This window comes from Theobroma umbraticum, unplaced genomic scaffold (genome assembly GCF_002168275.2).
Source record: "Theobroma umbraticum cultivar Fairchild unplaced genomic scaffold, ASM216827v3 scaffold_56.0, whole genome shotgun sequence".
NCBI classification, from domain to species: Eukaryota; Viridiplantae; Streptophyta; class Magnoliopsida; order Malvales; family Malvaceae; genus Theobroma; species Theobroma umbraticum.
In genome coordinates, this window is record NW_018397256.1 from 1,392,092 (window position 1) to 1,414,039 (window position 21,948).

At 32.0% G+C, this 21,948-nt stretch overlaps 1 long non-coding RNA gene across 3 annotated transcripts in view; it reads right to left on the minus strand.

Annotated features, from left to right (window-relative positions):
- Window positions 1-19,895: 19,895 nt before the first annotated feature.
- LOC110411323 (uncharacterized) overlaps window positions 19,896-21,948 on the minus strand; it is a 2,323-nt gene continuing 270 nt past the window's right edge. Inside the window, exons 2-4 of one of the 3 annotated variants that reach the window (XR_002444745.1) lie at window positions 21,825-21,912; window positions 21,684-21,748; window positions 19,896-21,499 (exon numbers count right to left, since the gene is read on the minus strand). This is a non-coding gene — a long non-coding RNA (uncharacterized LOC110411323). Of the gene's footprint in view, window positions 21,749-21,824; window positions 21,913-21,948 lie in introns of all 3 variants that reach the window. The other 2 variants (XR_002444746.1, XR_002444744.1) reach the window with 2 other exon arrangements.

The window sequence follows — 21,948 nt, forward strand, 5'->3', positions numbered from 1 at the left end:
GTGATGTCTCTTAAATTTCCAATGGATCAAGAATAACGCCAATTGGACTTCTGGATTGAAAGATATGCTCAAAATACCGCATCTTGTTCAGTCCATACATACTACTGTAGTGCTCCGATTTTGACAAATATATTGACCACGACACAGTCAGAACTGGATGAATTGGTAAACAAAAACTTGTATCCCTTCTTCTTAGAATTCTAATGGTCCCAGAATCACCTCATTTAGAGTTTTGTACAGAGAGATATGGTCAACATAGTGAAACATATACGAATGAAGCCATCACCATACTTACACTGATTTTCATCAAATAAGTCTTTTTCATCAATTTCCTATAAAAGCTATAAGAGAAATTAGCAATAACTGCTCTTAAAGTAATTTAAAACAAAACAATATAAAATTTAACTAAAATAACTTAAATTAATCACTTAACAAGTAATCAAACTTAAATTAGAAAAACACTTAAAATGCTAAAATCTGAATTTAAAATCTCAAAGATCTAGCTACTTAAGCCCCCAAAATGTGTCAAAATAACTCTATCTAATAGAGTTATCAAAAAACATAAAAGAAAAACCAAAAAAAGAAAGCAATTTAAATGATGAAATCAACATAAATAAGCAAACTAATTAGAGACAAATAGCACTAAATCAATGATTGCCATAATTTTCTTAAAAATATATCTATAAATCTCCAGCTTAAGATAAAATATAGGCATCATTCAAGTTCATGTTTCAATTCAAGTGCAAGTTCATTCTCGAATGGATTTTTGTGTGTATGTGAAATCTTTTACAAAGATCATCATACTTATCCGGATGGGTTTATGTGAATGCAAAATTTCAAATTAGTGCTAAAACTCCATAGGTTTGCTTTTCATCTCTCTCTCCACTAATGTAGACGAACGGTAAGTCAAGGATCAATAGGTCTGTATGAAGCTTGTAATGCATGGTTAAGGTCAAGGTAAGATAAATGATAATAATTTGGCTTAATTCAGCCTAAGCACATAATCATTTTAAGACCTATATAGAGCTCTATTTTAATTCTTCAAGTAACTCCTTTTTCTTTTTTTTTCAAACTTTTCTTTTGCTCAGTACCTTTTTTTTTTTTTGGGTTCAATCACAATTTGACACCCCCAAACTTATTTCTTTTATTGTAGGTAATGGGGTGAATACTCAAGCAATTTTAAACTTTTCATCACAACATCACCTTTCTACCGTACACATTTAGCTCAATATATATTTCCTAAAACAATATACATGATTAGGAGTGAGGGTTGCAAAGTGGAAATTTTTATTTTAAGGCTAGGCTCAATTATTATGTGTTTAAACAAAAAAAAAAAGAAAAATTAGGCTCAAAGGGGTATACTAGGAATAAAATATCACAAGGTTGGCTTGAAATGCTCAAATGGTCCAAAGAAGGCCTAAATTATCTCCCTAACTAAGTATTGCCTTGGATTTCGCCTCAAGCGAGAATTAAGCAAATTTTAAAATTCATGACATAATTCAAAATTCTCATTAATATAAACCTTCTCTAGATATGCAGATTAATTCAAAGTAAAAGATATAGCGTTCAACATATGGAAATCACATCCTAACAATGATACTTAGAGAAAGAATTCAGCAATAAACTAAACAATATCTACATTTACCAAGAGCTAAAGATATAAGATAACCAAGTTCTCATCGTTGGATAAGGAAATCATCAAAAGAATTTTGCATTAATTACTCTAGATCTTAAAATTTTCAAATAATCATAACGAAAAGTAAATGATAAACAATCTTAATTAACTTAAGATTTAAATAAGTATGCAAATAAATTAAAATCCTAAATTCCCATGGAATATCCACCACCAGAAAGATATGCTTTCCCCCCAAACTTAAATCAAACATTATCCTTAATGTTAGAAAAATAAAGAAATGGTAAATGATACTCCCCTGGTAGTTAGATGATTCTAGAGAAGCTTCAGTTTTCCTCATCATCTTTATCTGTCTCATGATTGCCAAAACTGTGTAAAAGTGAGGTAGATGTTTTTTTTAAAAAAGAAAAGACATTAATGAACAAATAAATAAATAAATAAATAAAAACAAGAGCAAAAGTTTAGAAAGCTTGGGTTGCCTCTGAAGAAGCACTTCTTTATAGTCACTAGCTTGACTATGGCACCCTTGTTTGCACTTCTCCATCCATAACATAAGGCTTGAGGCTTTGTCTATTAACCTTGAATGCTCTAGTAAGAATCTTAAAAATCACAGTAAGGCCATAAGATAAAACCTTTACCACTTTAAACGTGTTCCACCAATATGGTTGAAGTTGCCATGGTCAAAGATGAATGCATGAGCTAGAGAGTACTACTTGCTGTCCTACCTCAAAATCAATATCAATGGAAGGTGGTGGTTCTAACACAAGAGGTGGTGCTTGCTTGATTAAATGTGGTGGATTAGGCTTACTTTTACCTTTATCAACTACATCCGTTATTTAGCAACTTTTTATAGAAGAAGGATACTTAGCTTAATTGAATATATTAAATTGGACTACTTTTTCTCCAACTTTGAAAGTTATCTTGCCATTCTTCACATCAATGATTGCTTCAACTATAGCTAAGAATGGTCTTTCAAAGAGGAATTTCAATATCCTCTTCCATCTCAAGCACTATGAAGTCCATTAGAATGTACAACTTTTTAATTTTAGCTAAGGCATCCTTTATTATCCCAATAGGATACCTGATTGTTTTGTCTGCTAATTGCAAAGAAACTGTAATAGGTTGTATCTCATTAAGTCCAAGTTTCCTAGCAATATTTAAAAGCTTAAGTGAAACACTAGGACCAAAATCACACAAAGTTTTAGAAAATTTAAAACTACCAATGATACAAGGGATAGAATAACTCCTTGGATCCATGAGCTTTGTTGGAAGCTTATTTTGGATTATAGCACTACACTCCTTAGTGCAATTATCTTAAAATCTTCGGATTTCCTTTTTTTGGTCAAGATGCCTTTCAAAAACATCGCATAACTTGGCATTTGTTTCAAAAAATCAGCAAAAGGAATATTAATATGTAGCTTTTTAGATACTTTAAGAAATCTCTGGAATTGTTTTTCAAGTTTCTGCTTTTTAAAATGTTGTGGAAAATGTGGTGAAAGTGATTGAGCAGATTTTAATTGTGATTTTTCTACTTTTAATTCTTCATTAGGTTTTTCAATAGATTTTTCTTTTCGGCCTCTTTTTCAATTTCTTATTCAACAGAATTAATTGAAATTTTAGAATTCAAATCTTTACCTCTTTACTTACCTCTTTCCATTTCTGATTGTGATTGCTTTGCAATATTACTATCTTTCTTTTTTGGGATTGGGTTCGGTGTCATTTAGTAATGCTTTTCAAGGCTTGTTATTAGTGGCCTTGGCAATTTGACGCAATTATGTCTCAAGATTTAGGAGTGATGCTACTTGACTTTGAATGAGAGAATTAGTCTTTACCATGTATAGCAGTAACATCTTTTCTATTGTTGGATTTTTCTCTAGCATAGGAGCTTGAGGTTGTGGTGGAAATCTCATAGGAAAATTTTACTTAGGAGTTGATGAAGATGCTTGGTTGTTGTTCTAAGAAAAATTAGGATGATTCCTCCATCCTGGATTATATGTGTTCAAATAAGGATTATTTTATGGCTGTTTATTTCCAAAATAATGAGCTGCTTCAATGTAAATGGGACAATGATCACTAGAATGTCCTTCCCCACATAAATTATGATAACTCTATCATATAGAGTTATTTTGACTCATTTTGGGAGCTTAAGTAGCTAGATCTTTGAGATTTTAGGTTCGGATTTTAGCATTTTAGGTGTTTTTCTAGTTTAAGTTTGATTACTTGTTAAGTGATTAATTTAAGTTATTTTAGTTAAATTTTAGGTTATTTTATTTTAAATTACTTTAAGAGTAGTTATTGCTAATTTCTCTTATGGCTTTTGTAGGAAATTGATGAAAAATGCTCATTTGATGAAAATCAGTGCAAGTATGGTGATGGTTTCATTCGTATATATTTTGGTATTTTGATCATATCTCTTTCTAAAAAACTCCAAATGAGGTGATTCTTAGACCAATAGAATTATAAGAAGAAGGGATAAAATGTTTATGTCATAATTTTCCCAGTTCTGATTGGATCATGGTCAAAATATTTGTCAAAATCGGACCACTGCAGCAGTAATATAGGACTGAACATGATGCGGTATTTGGAGCAAATCTTTCAATCCAGAAGTCCAATTGATGTGATTCTTTATCCATTGGAAAGTTAAGAGACAAGGATAAAACTTTTGTGTTTGCTACTTTTCCCAGTTCCTAACATATCATGGTGAAACTCACGTTTGAAGTTGATAGATTGCCACAGCGCTGGGAGAACAAGGCTGCGCGTTGATGAAAGGAAGAACACATACAATTTCCAGAGAGCTCAGTGCTGCAGCGGCGAGAAGTAGCGCACAGCGCTGGTGACTTTCCAAAAATAAGGAAGTTAATGAGATTTCAAAAAATTAGGTTATTTGGAGCTATTTAAGGGCCTTTTTCAGAGATTTTGAGGAGGAGGAAGCAAGCAACTATTCTGAAGATTTGAACGCAAGAAAAAGCAAGAAAACAAGAGAATTGGAGGAGAATCAAGATCACAAAACTCTAACTATTAGTTTTCTCTCTTATCTTTATGTTTTTCTTATTTTCTTTGACTTGGATTCATGGCTAAATTTCTTTGGATATTATCTTTATTAGATAATATGAGCTAATTTATGTTTCTAGGATTGCAATTGAACACACATGTAATCTAAATTTTTAATCTCTTTCTTGCTTATTTTCAATGGGATTTGAATTGTTTATCCAATTTGTTCTTAATGCTTTTAATTGCTTGGCCACCAGTTAAATTGATTTAGGAACCTAAACAAACTTGGGAAAAGGAGTTTAGTGTAGACTAAAATTGGGATAGCATATGATCATATTACCTGATTTGCGTATAGGATATGGATATACCTATAGGCCATATGTAGCCAGATTAGAGCCTGAACTTAATGAATCTATTTTAATTTCAATTCACATAGGGATATAGTGTTTTAGTTAAAATAGATATTTTTATAAGATGAGTCGGGAGACCCTTATAAATAATTTAGGACTTTAGATTGGCAATTCAAACCATTAAAATAAGTTAAGGAAGAGGGGTAAGATTTAGATGAAGTGTAAGGGATATTGTAATCCTAGGCTTGTTTGATTTGCTGTTTTCCCAATTATCTTGTTACTTTAATTTTTAATTTAATTAGTTTTAGTTGAGTAATTTTTAGTTCAATTAGAATTCAGATTTTAATTATTTGAATAAAACTAAATTGTTCTAATTTTAGTACTTAGTAAAATTTTAGATCAATTCCCTATGGGATTAATACTCTGCTTGCTAATATACTGTCTATTCAATACGTATACTTGCGTAGTGGAATTTTAACTGACAAATTACAAGTCACAAAAGGGCTCTAAACCACATTAACACTTAAACTATCAATTTTCTTCGTGAGAAAAGCCAATTATGCAGTTAAATCATTAATTGTATCAAGCTCATGAATACCAACAATTTTTCTTACCCTTTATCTCTTAGATGGCCATTGGTAGTTATTTGAAGCTATCTCTCCTAACAAATTATAGGCTCATCAATAGATTTACTCATAAGTGTACCATAACATCAATTGTGGTTCTAATTAGTTCCTGCAAACCATTATATAAAATCTAAACTTACAGCCATTTAGGTAACCCATGATCATCTCCTTAGCAAATCCTAATACCTCTCCTAAGCCTCATATGGTGTTTCATAGTCAAGTTGCACAAAAGAGGTGATATCATTACGCATCCTTGTTGTCTTAGCAAGTGTAAAGAATTTTGTCAAGAATTTCTAAGTACTAATTGAACTGGCTGGAAGTGAATTTAACCAACTCTTTTCCTTACTCTCAATGAAAATTAGAAAAACCATAATCTTATGGCATCATCACAAACACCATTGGTCTTGAATGTATCACAAATCTATAGAAAATTCACAATACGTGCATTAAGATCATCGTTCGGCAATCCCCTAATCTGAACTAAATTCTGAATCATCTAAATGATTGTAGGTTTAATATCAAAATTATTGGCATGGATGGCAAGTCTACATATGCTTGAATGAAGGTCTTGAACAAGAGGTACAACATATTCTTGTATGGACTTGTTCTCTTCTTGTTGATCAACCATTGTTTCTATGTGATAAAAAGCTTATATATTTTCCCTCTTGAGTTCAAAAATTCTTTTAAATTCTTAGATCAAAAGGAACAATCACCGAACTTTTCACTTTTTTGCATACAATGACCGAAAGTACCTAAAAACAAAAAAAAATTGAATTAAGACTAAAATTGCTTGGTATTAATATTAACAAAGAAAATTTGGCACAATTCCTTAACAACAGTACCAAAAACTAATTTGTTGGATAAACCACGCAAGTGCATGTATCGTAAACATGTAATATAATGAAAGTAAAGTTCGTTCCCATAGAGAATTGACCAAATATTGCTAATTACAAAAACTAAAACAATTTAATTTTATTCAAACAACCAAATTTAAAACTACTGAAATTAAATAAACTAAAATTGAAAACAAAAGTAACAATTCAACTAGAATCAATTAATCAAAAGTCCTGAACCACAATATCCCCTCAATGTTTCATCTAAATTTTTTCTACTCTCTCTTCACTTAGTAGATAACTGAGTTGTTGACCTAGAGTTCTAATTTATATATAAACCTCTGTCGAGTTTTTTTTTTAAATATCTATCTCAACCAATTTATTATATATCTGTGCAAATTGAAATTAAGAAAGATTCAGTAAGAACAGACTTTAATTTTGGCTACATATTACATGTAATTGTATGTCAACCTTGCGCACAAATCATATCAATCATCTTATGCAATTGATATTGAACATATGCTATTTCATCCATGGCTTACTCTAAAGTCCCTCTCTCAGTTCTATTTAGGTTTCCAAATTAATCTAATTGGTGATCAAGCCTTTAGATGCATTAAGAACATGATCTTGAACAACCAATTTATTATATATTAAAATTTTAAACTATGCATTAGGTTCAATCATGATTCTAGATTAAAAACTTAGTTTCCTATAATGTATGCAAACATCATTCAAAAACGTATAAACATTAAAACTAAACAAGAAAGTATAAAGAAAATTAAAGAAGAAAATAACTCCAAGATTTGTCAATTCTTTGATTTACAATTTCTCCATCAAACTCCTTACCTTCTTGCTAGCTTCAATGCCTCTTTTTCTTCAGAAAACTCTTGCTTCATTCATGCTAAAATGTGGTTTGAAAGGTTTCTTAAATAGGCTCATGATTGTGTCAATATTGAAGCTCAAGTGCACAAGAAGTCTTTTTCCCCATTTAAACCTCTTTTTATTATTATTTTTTCTACTTTTTCTTTTCGATGCTGTGGTACTAACTATTAATGGTTATGGCACCAAGCATTTTTAAGGGCCTTGAAGCATTGTTTGATATCGGGATGCTGCAGCGCTGGTCCCATGGTGGTCGTGATATCGAGGCCTCTGACTTGATCTTCAGGCTCTATTATACTACTTCGATTTTGACATGATTTTTGACCTTTCTCCATGCTGAACTACACAAAGAAAACACAAAAGTTGTAAATCTTCCTCTTATCTTTCTAATGGTTTAAGAATCACATCAATTGACTTTCTGTAGTGAAAGATATGCTCAAAAACCCACATGTGTAGTAGAAGTCTGCACATAAAATGCAGCTCTTTCACAAAATAAGCCTTCTATTCAAAGCACACCTACAATAGAAATGAACTAAATTAAACAATAACTAGACTTAAAATAAAGCATCATAAAATAAATTAACACAATTAAGTGCAATACAATTAAATTAAATTAAACAAATGACTAAGACCTCCTAATACTTAAATAAAATTTCAAGAACATAAACAAAATCACCCAAAATCATGACCAAATAACTCTATAAAATTTATATTCAAAGTATTGATGCGAACATACCAATTCTGTTTTGAGGAATGAGACTTATGACCTTAAGCATAATTGAATGTTCATTAAATGAGGGGTAAATGTTTAAATGTTTATGTTATGATTGGTTGATTATTAATTATGTGATTCACATTGAGTTGTGGCGAAATTGGTGGGTTGATAGAACCTTAGCCTAAGAAAATTGTCCCGAGAGGTATAGGGATACTTACAGAATGGTGAGACACAAGATTTTACCTAGAAAATTGAGTTACATAACATATCTATTGATACTTGTGTTCCATTTATCTATAGATAGTAGTCAAAATGCTACAAAAAGCATTTTGTGGTCCATCTATCAATAAATGAGAGACCATGTTGAATTTTCTTGTATGATTCGATGGTTTTTAAAAGGAAAGGGTTCCCTGCAAGTTATTTGAACTTGTTACTTCATGAATGCTAGTTAAAATGCATTCAAATACTATGTCTCATGAATTATGTGGAAATGTTATAAGATATGTGAATGGCATGAGATTTCAAGTACATGTTTATGAAATACCTAAATCCCTTGGCTTGTCCCCTTCCCCGTATTCACTCATAGAGTGTTTATGACTCACTTATTATTTTCCCTTATTTTGTTTTATAGATTAATAACTTGCTTGGCTAGGCAACTCGTGGAGTAGTAGCCGTTTAAACTTGGTAGGTGTGGTAAAGCCTTCCTTCTAGCCTTCTTATGTCATTGCACTTCATAATGTGTTGAGTCGAGTCTTTGAATTGTTATGTTAATAATGAATTTTGGTTATGCGGGTAAGGGTGCATATAATGTTCAGACTATGGTGCATGGCCTATAGCAATAGGGATACGGGGATATGTTTTGACCACAAATGAGTATAAATTGTGAAAATTGATATAGAATGAAATCGAATCGCACATTATGTTGAGAAGTTCCATAGCTGTGTGATGCTATGAATGAAACGAATGTTTGGTTGATGAGCTATACATTATATTGAGGAGTTCCATAATGTTGTATGGAGTTTATATGATAATGATTTTGTATGAATGTAGTGGATGATAAGCCCATGCATGTTTTGTATAAGGCTTGTGTGGGCCATACCTATCCAGGTCCATGCGCCGATCATCTCTCGAAAATGAGATGTGAAATAATAAAACCTTTGATAATTTTTTTTAAAAAATTCAATAAAACTTATTATAATTATTACAAACTTGTAACTTTTAACATAATACATCTTATCATTATTCACTCAATACAAAAAAATCTAATTAATAATTAATTACATTTCGGATTGAAACGCTCTTCAAATTCATATAATCAACTTAAAAATCTTTCCTAAATGCCCACCACTAATTATTAGCCTTCATGAGCAACCTAAAAAATTAATGATCCATGGGTGCAAGAGATATAGATATTATTTGAAAGAGGAATAGAAATCCCATGCCCCGTTAATATATTCACACCATGTGTTCTATCATGTCTTTTACTTTTTGATTGGACTAAACATATTAACTAATGACATTTCAAGGGGTTAGTAATCAAAATGCAAAGTAACAATGTTGGATTAATAGAAATCAAAATGAGCAAAATAATCAAAGAAAAGGCGAGCAGACTTGAACTCAAAAAAGGGAAAAAAAAAGGAAGAAATCCAAGAGAAAAACTAAACGTTATAACCTAAGAGAGAGAGGAATTTGATAAAAGGTTTTTTTCTTATTATTGAAAGAATAGAAATCAACCTTCATAACTCTATTATATAGAGTTATTTTGACACATTTTGGGGGCTTAAGTAGTTAGATCTTTAAGATTTTAGGTTTGAATTGTAGCATTTTAGGTGTTTTTCTAGTTTAAGTTTGATTGCATGTTGAGTAGTTAATTTAAGATATTTTAGTTAAATTTTATATTATTTTGTTTTAAATTACTTTAAGAGTAGTATTGGTAATTTCTTTTATTGCTTTTATAGGAAATTTCTTGAAAAAGGTGCAATTGATGAAAATCAATGCAAGTATGGTGATGGCTTCATTCATATATGTTTCAGTTTTTTGATCATATCTCTCTCTAGAAAACTTTAAATGAAGTGATTCTTAGACCACTAGACTTCTAGGAGGAAAGACTATAACTTTTATGTTTACCACTTTACTCAATTTGGATTGGATCATGGTCAAAATATTTGTCATAGTCAGAGCACTACAATAATAGGCACAGACTAAACATGATGTAGTATTTAGAGCATACCTTTCAGTCTAGAAGTCCAATTGACATGATTATTAGCCATTGGAAAATTAAGATATAGGCTAGCAACTTTTATGCTTATCACCTTTCCCAATTCAGAGCAAATCAAGCTGACAATCGCGTTTGAAGTTGATAGATCGCTGCAGCATTTGGAGAACAAGGCTGCTGCACTGGTGAAAGGAAGCTCACCATACAATTTTCCCAGGATCTCAATGTTGCAGCACTGAAGAAGTAGTGCTGCAGTGCTACTGTAGCCTATTTAAGGGACCTTTTTCAAAAGTTTTAAAGAGGAGGTAGTAGCCAACTATTCTGAAGATTTGAAGCCAAGAACAAAGCAAGAAAACAAGAGAATTTGAGAGGGAATTGAGATCATAAAGCTTCAATACTTAGTTTTTTTCTCTACTTTTGCGTTTCTTTTATTTTCTTTGACTTGCATTCATGGCTAATTTTCTTTAGATGCTGTTTTTATTAGTTATTATGAACTAAATTATCTTTCTAGGATTGTAGGGGACTTCAACATGTAGTTTGAATATTAGTTTCTTTTTTTATTTATCATGAATGGGTGTAATTTTGCTTATTCAAATCTATTATTAATGCTTTTGATTGCTTGGCTAACAATTAACTGATTTGTGAATCTATTGAGACTCGACAAAGATATTTTAGATTGGATTAAGGTTTGAATAGTGTATCTTCACGTTACTTAGGTAATCTGATTCGTGATTTAGGTAGACATATGCCAATTGCCATACATAGCAACATTAGGACACTTGCTTAATGAACTTAATTTAATTGATTCCTATAGACATATAGTAAACTAATTAAGTTAGGTATTTGTACAAGCAACTTGACAGAGACTTGTCCATAGCTTTGGATTCTAGGTTAGCAAAACCACCTAGGAAAGATAAATAACAAGAAAAGCTTGTATTAGATGAAATGTTGAACGAACCCATAATCCTAGGTCTTTAATATACTATTTTTCTCACCTATTTAGTTTGTTAGTTTATTTAGTTTTGATCTTTAATTGTTTTTAATTAGTTTTTCTTCAATTTTTGGATTACTTAAATAAGATTAATTTGTTTATTAAGTTTAGTACGTAGTGAAACTTTAAAAACCAATCTCCATGGGAACAATACACTACTTCATCACTATATTACTTGTTTGATACGTATGCTTACGTGTGTAAAATTGACAACATGCATGTTGAAGCTAGTTGGCGCGATGATTAGAGCTATCATTCAAAGGCTCTTCCAACTAGTTATATGTCATGACCCAAATTTTGGGGCCATGACTAGTGATAGGGTATCAATAGGTGTAACCTTCTTAACCCATGCAATGTTGGCCCCATTGGTGTGCTAGAAGGGGGAAGGTGAATAGCACTAAAATACAATCATCTCCTTATCAGTTAAGGGTGGTTGAACTTGTGCTGTTGTATCTCTCCATTTTGGGCATATTCCTTAAAACTCTGACTAGCCTTTTTCTCCATGGTTTGGAGTAACAAGTGGTCAAGAGCTAACTCAGCAACATGTTTGTTTTGTGCCATAAAGGCTTTTGTTAAATCCTTTTAAGTTTTAACATGATTCCGATCAAGTTGTACATACCATCTCTCAGCCGATCCAATCAGGCTATCTTGAAAACAACTTGTTGTCATGTAATTGTGTAGCCATTTTCTGACAATACATGGTAATGTGTGCCATTGAGTATTTTGTCCCATCATACTTTTCAAAGTCTAGCACCTTAAATTTGGTAGGAATTACCACATCAAGTACCAAACATAACTTAGTTGTATCCATAGTTCCGAACTTGTCTATTCATTCCATAGTACAAAGGCATTATTGTAGCAAATTTTATTTCTTTTCCACCTTGTCATTTTTTACTACCTTAGATGAATTCCCCTTTAACCCCTCTTACTCTTTTGGTTAATCTGAATCAAGGACTTGCATTAGCTCAGCAGGGTTTACTCCTAAGTTTGCTTTAAATTGCCAATGGACTTGTTGTGGACCTAGTAGAGGTGATACATTAAAGTAAACATAAGGAAACCTTCCAAACAGTGGTGCCATCCGTGGGTGAATCCCTTGAGAGATTTGTGCATATGGTGGAAAATATTCAAGTGAACATGGTTGATTGTTTCTCAAATTATTAGCGTCCTGGTTTTCTAGTGGGCTAACTCTTTAGCTATTCCTTTTCCCTTGCTTAAACTCACCATCAACTCCATCATTTTTGCTAGCTAATCTTTCATTTTGTTTGGAGCTGTCCATCCAGTTCAATGGATTCCTTTGTTCCTCTTCCAAGATTTTCATTTGTCAGCAGGTATTATGCATACATTAATCATTTGGTTTAGGTGGTAGTGCTATTTTGGGAAGCCTTTTGTAATCCTAAACATGAATTAGATGCATTGTTATTACATGAATGAAATGAAGAGAAATAAGACCATTGTATTTGATAAGTTTATTATTAAAGTGAACATAAGGAAACCTTCCAATAGGTGGTGCCATCCGTGGGTGAATCCCTTGAGAGGTTTGTGCATAGGGTGGAAAATATTCAGGTGAACATGGTTGATTGTTTCTCAAATTATTAACATCCAGGTTTTCTAGTGGGCCAACTCTTTAGCGATTCCTTTTCCCTTGCTTAAACTCACCATCAACTCCATCATTTTTGCTAGCTAATCTTTCATTTCATTTGGAGCTATCCATCCTGTCCAATGGATTACTCTGTTCCTCTTCCAAGATTTTCATTTGTCAATAAGTATTATGGATACATTGATCACTTGGTTTAGGTGGTAGAGCTATTTTGGGAAGCCTTTTGTAATCCTAAACATGAATTAGATGCATTCTTATTACATGAAAGAAATGAAGAGAAATGAGACCATTGTCTTTGATAAGTTTATTATTAAAGTGAACATAAGGAAACCTTCCAACATGTGGTGCCATCCATGGGTGAATCCCTTGAGAGGTTTGTGCATAGGGTGGAAAATATCCAGGCGAACATGGTTGATTGTTTCTCAAATTATTAGTGTCCTAGTTTTCTGGTGGGCTAACTCTTTAGCCATTCATTTTCCCTTGCTTAAACTCACCATCAGCTCCATCACTTTTGCTAGCTAATCTTTCATTTCTTCTGAAGCTGTCCATCCTGTTCAATGGATTCCTTTGTTCCTCTTCCAATTTTTCATTTGTCAATAGGTATTATGGATACATTGATCACTTGGATTTGGAGGTTGAGCTAATTTGGGAAGCCTTTTGTAATCCTAAACATGAATTAATGCATTGTTATTACACGAATGAAATGAAGAGAAATGAGACCATTGTCTTTGGTAAGTTTATTGTTATTTACAGGAAAAAATTATTTATTTTCATGAAATGAGTGTTTCTGCATGTATAAAATAAATGGTCATATGCTAAAAGTATTCGTCACATAACATCCATCAATAAATGTGATCTATTACATGAATTATTGGTTTGATTACAATTCAAGAGCCATTTTTACATCTAGGAATATTCACTAATTTGACTATAATGACTATACACTTCATTGTAATACTGAATCAACTTTTGTCCTATTCCCCTTGGGATAGACTTGACTTGTCAGCATTGTTGTCTTCTTAGCCATTTTTCTTGCCCCAAAAGCCACCTCTCTTATTTGTTTGATCAAATAATCCATTTGTCTCGCTTCTGCACATAGGCTTGCTTGTAAGTTTCACCCTAATCTTGGATTTGGATGCTTTCTTGCCTAAAGTGTTCATATTCTCGTTGATAAGCTCCCATAATCTCCTCAAGCTCATCGTATTCTTTCCTTAACAACTAAATGGAATTTTGCTAGAATCGCACTTGGTTTCTTAATCCATCATTGTATGCTTGAAGCTCATTGCCTCGATTTTTTCTCATTTTTATTTTCCTCTAGAGCCCACTAGTCGTGGTAGAGAACTTGTTATTTAGACTTTCATATTTCTCTTCCTAATCCTTTTTTATTTTTCAGACTTTTCTCTTTCCTTTAGCTGCTTCTTTCTTCATTTTTTCACACCTCTTTTAAAAATCTTCTTAATGTTGCTTCCAACTGCCACTTTTAGTTTTAGATTTTCTTCAAGCCAAATCACTTCAAGTAAAGCATCTCACTGCTCTGGGTTAATTAAGCGATAAGGTATACCACATCCTTGACTTGTTGAGCATGTCATATTAAGTACCCAGTAGTAACTTCATCAGTGTATCTTCCTTGGTCTACTTGACTTATCCTTTTCCATGCTCATGCAATTTCATCAATCTTCTTCAAGAATCTTGGCTCTCCATAAGCAAATTCCAAGGTATTGAGTTGGTGCGTCATTGGCATGAATTGTTCTAACCCAAATTGCCTTCTTACCATGATTTAGGCATAACTAATTACTCTCAATGGTCCTATTAATGGTACCTAAGGCTTATCTCCATATTTGTACATAACTAAACAGTGAGGCACCCATGGAGCCCTCCATGTTACTTCTACCCTCATGATGTAGTCCTATAAAAAGCTCCATAGGATGCAATCATTGTTTTCCTTTTTCCTTATGTTTTGATTAACTTCCTGAGGAGTTATACCTATGATTCTGGCTAGCTTCTGTCTATGACTATTCTTTTGTTCTCTCCAATATATTTTATTTGGATTGTTAATATTTATTTAGAGCAGAGCTGAATATTCTTTAATCTATGGCACCATATCCACTTCGTTAAATGCAAAACATCTATATGATGGATCCTGGAATTGCATGATGGCTTCAACTAATCATCAACCTGCACCTTAAGGAGTCAAGCTATGTGGTCATATTTCTTATCAAAGTTTCCTCAAGTTACGGCCTTCCACCTTTCCTATATGTTGAACAAGTTGAAGTCATTCTGTTTAAAATCAAGGTGAACCCTTTTAGGTATTGATGAAATGTGACCTTTTGCTAAGCAATGTCTTTCACTTTGTTGAGTGCTTGCCATGCATTATGTTACTTTGTTATCTCGGCATAGCCTGAAGGTGGCCACAATGACTCCACAAATGCAATTAGATTCTTACCCATCAATAATTGTTAAGTGATGAATACCTCTTCCTATATGAAAAATTATGATGCAAATCTGCATATGCAAACAAAAATGATAACAAATTCAAGTTAGAAAAAAAATAAAACGAAAGAATATTAACTTGCATTTTAAAAAATGTGATGATTAAGATTATGGATATTTATCATGTCATCAGACATTATTTACTCCATGATTTTTATTATTATTTTTGGTGGGAAATTTAAAGTACAAGGGGTAAGAGAAGTTCTTTCATCTGTGCCTAATTAAAGGGTATATACTCACAAGTAAGGCTCTACCTAGGAAAAGGTTGCCCATGGCATTCTATATGTTGAATTTAGGTTTGAATAGAGCTAAAGGTTCCCAAATTATTCTTCACATTCCCACTCAAACTATTAAGGCACCTTAGTCCTCACCTATTACAGGCTTAAAATTAAGTAGGTTCAATTTGAGTGAGAGTGTTCACTAGCCTATGCGAAGGTTAGCACCTCACAAAAGCATAACTACTAAATTCCTTCTTAACAAAGGACAAAGCTAGAGTTGAAGGCTTATGCATGAATACAAAATGTGTCATGTTTGTGAAGGAATGTACCAACCTTTGATTAATAGTCTCACATCCCTCTATCCTAAATTCCCCACAATTATTTAAAAGCAATAAAACAACAATGAAACAACAAATGTACGATACAATAATGCAAAAAATAAATGCTCAAGATTAAAGGCAACATTGAATTATTTAAGTTTTAGGATAACCTACGATTAATAAATGGCTCGATTCTCAAAAAGCTCCCCAAGGGAGTCTCCAATACTGTCATAATGTGTGGGTCCAAGAACTCGACCGTTAGATGTGGAAATTTGAGAGTCGCCACCAATCTTTTCTATCTAGGTGTAATTGGCTACCTATTAAATTCGTTTTATTGGTCGAAGTCCCGAATTGATTTTAGGTCCTCCTAAAGAACAATAACTTGGTTTGTGAATTTTAGAGTTGAATTCGAGAGTACAATTATACACGAGAAAGAATTAAGACCCCCATGATGTTGGTTCCACGAATAGTTCCATTTAATCATATATTATCCTATTTAAACTTCAATTTTTTTAATTTTATTTTTATGTTTCCATATATATTTTATAATTCTTGATTTTACATGCCTTGTTTGTTCCTAATCTTTCTTTCTAATTTATTATTATTGTTTTATTTATTTTATTAGTTTTTTTAACCAAAGTTTGATTATTCGACTTTACGAATACACATGATGCAATTATAAAATGATGTCATGATTTACCAATTTTAAATAATGGGAAACAAAAACCTTGTATTGGAAAAACAATTCATAGACCATCCCATTGCTTTGGCAAAGTTTAGAAGTTTTCCTCACCTAGAGATATCTTCAAAAGAACTCATCTTTACATGTCCTTCGAAAAAATTCCATCATCAGAGTGCTTGACTCATTACCAAAATATACATGATGCATGCCATGTCAACATAAAATTATGAATAATGCTAATAAAATGATTTCTTTGATTCTAGTTTCTATAGAAATATATTTATCATTTTAATATAATTAAATACTTTTTTATTCTTATTATATATAATTTTTAAAAATATTTTATTTAAACAGATGATTTTTTTAGAGTATTATTATTTTTTAAGCTACTTTTATTGAATAAATAGCTTTGTTCCACTAATCTTTTATTTGTAATAATTATTTGAGTTAATTAATAACTATATGAATTTTAATTTTAAATAAAATATTCTATAAATGTATTCTTTTCTGATCTAATATCTATTTCATTATAATATCCCAAGCATTGTAAATAACAAAATATTTCATTATTTATTTATATTTTTAAAAAAAAAACTAAACATACTTTATCCTTTTATTCTATTTAGAGAATATATATATATATATATATTCATCCTTTTTATATTAATTAAACATTACATACTAGTTTATGCACATAGTATAATATATATATGTATGTATGCATTCTAACATAAACTATATCAATCATTGATTAAAACTAACAATAATCACATAATACAAACAAATAAAAAACCAATCCAAACACCAAAAAGGAAAAAAAAAAAAAAGCCCAAACATTCATACTTGTTTTGGGCTTTGTTCAACTTCAAAAGAAAACACAAGCTTGGTCTAGCCTGCTACTCAAAAATGGCCTACTTGATGTGGTGAAATGAGGCCCCCTTAGCAAGGAGAGATGATGCCATTTAGTTTCAAAAAAACTTAACTATAAAATATCTTCTTCCCTTTTCTCCACCTTTTTGTTTCTTCTTCTTCTTTCTCTATCACCTACTTGAAACCCCTATCCCCTTTGCTCCCCATCACTCTAAATTGTCTCTTATTTTTTCCTAAAGATATAGCCTATATCTCTCTACCTCTCTCCTCATTTTCTCTAAAGCCTTACCCCTAGTTCAAAACATTAACAAAACAAAAAGAAATCATTCTTCTTAACTGTTCTTCACCAATTTTGTTGCTATTTCTCTCTCTCTCTCTCTCTCTCTCTCTCTCTCTTTCTCTCTCTCTCTTTGCATTTTTTCTTTTTTTGTATTCATTGTGGTGTATTGATAGCTACTAGAGAAAAATAGAAGAAAAACCTAAGGTTTCTTTCTTATATTTTATAGAGTTTTTTTTTTTCAAAAGCTCATCTTTATCCTTGATATTTTTTTCTTTATATAAGGGCCATGAATGTTGTTCTTAACACCCTATTAGCCTTTGATTTCTTGTTGTTTTTACCTCTGCCAAGTGTGATTTCATGCACCTAGTAGTGCCCCTTTTTTCCTTGTACGACTTGGGCCCTTTTTTGGCTAGTTGGCCTTTTTCATCCGATTATTTATATTTCCATAATGTTCTACAATTGATATTGCCTTAATTTTGTTTACCTATTTTAATCTTTGTTTGATTTGTTTTTCTTTAATTAAGTTTGATAGACTTGTTTTAACCAAAAGACTTAAACATTAAGCCTAGATCTTAACCCCACTAGACATGAAACGTAAACTCAAGTAAGGCCTAAAATTACTAATGGCCAAAAAAGACTTAAGAAACCTAAACAAAGTCATAGGAGACACTTATTTGAACTTGGACCAACAATCAATACAAGCAAAAACAAAAATTAAAATAAAATTAAAATGGGGGTGTAAATGAAAAATACTCAATTTATTCTAAAAATGGTGTCCACAAATTGGATAAAGTGATAAACATAAAAATTTCCCTTAACATTCAAGTGGTCTAAGAATCACCTCATTTGGAGTTTTGTATAAAGAGATATGGTCAAAGTACTGTAACTTATATGAATGAAGCTGTCACTATATTTATACAGATTTCATCAAATGAACCTTTTTCATCAAATTTTCTACAAAAGCAATAAAAGAAATCAACAATAACTACTCTTAAAGTAATTTAAAATAAAATAACATAAAAGTAAACAAAAATAACTTAAATTAACTACTTCACATGTAATCAAATTTAAACTAGGAAAACACTTAAAATGCTAAAATTCAAACATCAAATCTCAAAGATCTAGCTACTTAAGCCTCCAAAAATGTGTCAAATAACTCTGCATAATAATGTTATCACACCACTTCAACCACCCAAGGCCACGGAGTTGGGATGCCCCCACTCCCATTCAACTTCCAGAAGGTAGGTTGCCATGGTGCTAGTCACCTAAGGGCGTAACACCTTGATGCCACAACCCCCAGTAGAAAAACGAAAGAGCTCGACACCTCAGCGCTAGTACATGACTTCAAATTTTTTGCATTCTTTGATTTTTTTATTTTAAGGCTTTTAAAAGGGTATAAATAAGACTTTTTTAGTAGCTTTTTGGGGGTTCTAGATAGCAGCTTTTCAGAGGACAAAGAAACTTTTTGCAAAAAAAAAAAGAGAGAAGAAATCAAGGAAGATTGAGTTTTTAAAAGAAACAAGGACTTGTTTTTCTTACTAGATTTGTCTTTCTTTCTCTTTCTTCTGTTGTAAAATGGTTTATTTTCTTGAGATTCTGATGTTTGCTATAGAAACTATGAACTAAATTGCTTTTTCTAGGATTGTGGTTAATCTCAACATGTGATTTGGATATTTTGTCTTTTTTTTTTACTTATTATTAATGGGTATTGACTTGTTTATTTCAAATCCATGCTTATTGCTTCTAATTGACTGATCAACAATTCGATTGATTTGGGTCTCTAAATGCTACTTGACAAAGAGAGATTAAAATAGACTAAGATTTGAATAGCATGTGTTCATTTCACTTAGAGATTAGGTGATTTGATTAGTATTTAGGATAGAAATATACTTAAATACCACATGTAGTCAATTTTAGAGCATGAGTTTAATGAATCTTCCTTAATTGATTCACATAGACATATAGTCAGTTAATTGTAACGACCCTTTTCTTGATTGTTACTGGCATTCGAGACTTGCGGAAGAACCCACCAAGTCCCGAACAAGCCTTATTAGAAACTTTCGTTAATTCATTATATACATTCACCAATCTGTGTAATCCCTTGTATTGAATAACTCTTTGCAATATGGTATTGAACAATAGTCATAATAAATCAACTCAACTTTTATTCCATATAATTGTAAAACTACATCCAAATGTATAATTTCAAACTGTACAATTGTATTGAAATTAGTGTCTATTTACAAAAAAAGAAAACAAATGAACTACGAACGACTCGACCACCAACAGTGAAGCGACTCAAAATAAAGTGCTATGAGATGCCTTTACCTATCCGCGGTGGACCATAAGTGCCAATGATTGCACATTAGGCCGATCACTATCTACAAAAGGGAGATAAGGGGGGTGAGTCTCACAAACTCAGTGATCATCGGCTCTACGAGTAGGGTATAGATAGGAAACAAGCTAAGGATGGATAATTTGAATATTAAAATCATTTGAATATATAAACCATTTTAATGCAAATGGAACATTTGTGCCTTACATATAAAACCAAGAATTTTAATGCAAAGTAATCATTTAATAGTCATTGTATCAAAACCAGTGTGAGCGAAAGATTTCTATCGTCAAAATCATTTAATGTCCTTTACTTAAAATTAGACTAACATAAGCACACACATTCCCATGAAATTAAACATTATCAAAGCTTTTACACAAGCTCATAAATAATCTCATCCTCGAGGTATTAAACATAAAATCATTTTATAAATAAAGGAGCTGTAGAAACACTTGTATTTCTCACCATGGAAAAGAAGTTGTGTTTGAAAACCCAAAGAGATATCACTTTCAAGTAGGTAATCATAAATAATCAACTCGTGGACTAGCTTCCACATAATAACAATCTAGGAGAGCCGTTCCACCGGATTCACACAACCATTGCAGTCTCAATGATTTTGGCTGACATCGAAGAAAACATATGGTCGCAACCACATATATCGGCTTGTGGCCTAGCCACATTTATCAACCTGTGGCCTTGCCATGTATATATCACAAATCGAGGCCCCAGCCATGTCTAACAACCCGTCAGCGGCCTAGAGGTTCTCTAGCTAGAACTCACTTGTGCACAAAAGTCACACTATCTCGATGTGACATTTGACCTTCTCTCAAATCTCCCTGTTTGATAAAGCTATTTAAAAGCAAATTGCGTTCTAAAAGCTTATTTCGAATCCATTTCCAAAATACCATTCATGTTAATATAATAAAACCCTTTTGTAAGACTTTATAATATAAAACCTTTGCATGAGGTTTAAATATCAAATCGGCATGGTGAACATGTAATTTATTCATGAATACACATCACACAAAAAATAAGGTAAATTTTGACATAATTAGTGTTAAAGAGCTTGTTTCCTGATTTTTAATTACATATATAGCTTATATATATATATTTATATATTCAAAGCAATTTCAAAAGTCATGGCATCCACAATTGCCTAGTATTTCTAGTAGCTCATGCTTTCCATAATAACAGTGTATAAATCTTTCGCAAATAAGTATTTGAAACTACCTATCATTTTCTAGCAACTCATGCTTTCCACAAATGCATTTAAAGAAAACTAGCAACATTTACTATACGTATATCATTATGTAGTTATGAAAATTTTTTAAATAGGCACCCTCTACTCACTTTTCAATAGTGGGACACTATGTCGCTATTGGTTCGAGTGTGTTTCTAGCTGATTCTACTTGCCGGTCACCTGTTATTTCTTTCGGTATGCCACCACGGCAAACCTTCCTCATTTACACGCTTCCTAGCAACAATTCAAACTCATTATATTTAATTACACACATGTACGGGCAACACTTCAATCAATTAATCCTTAATCTAATATCACATTTTTCATCCTCATCATTCATAACAATTTAACATGCAATCCACATACTTTCAACTAACCAAAGCCAACACAACATAGTGTACTCACATTGTATGCTTACCTTCCAATCTTTATCTTGGGTTCCACATATAGTTCACAATCTCCTCACATCCTTGGTCACCATTGCTGCCACAAGCATAAACAATCAATGCACATCTTATTTTTCCTATCCATTTATGATCTCAAAGTTAAAAACACTTACCCATTACTTGTCTTGCACAAAATCACCATACTTCTAAGATCAACCCTCATGTATGCATCTATTTCTTACAAATCTTGGAGGACTTTTGCTGCCACAAACATTCTCACACAATTACCAACTCATT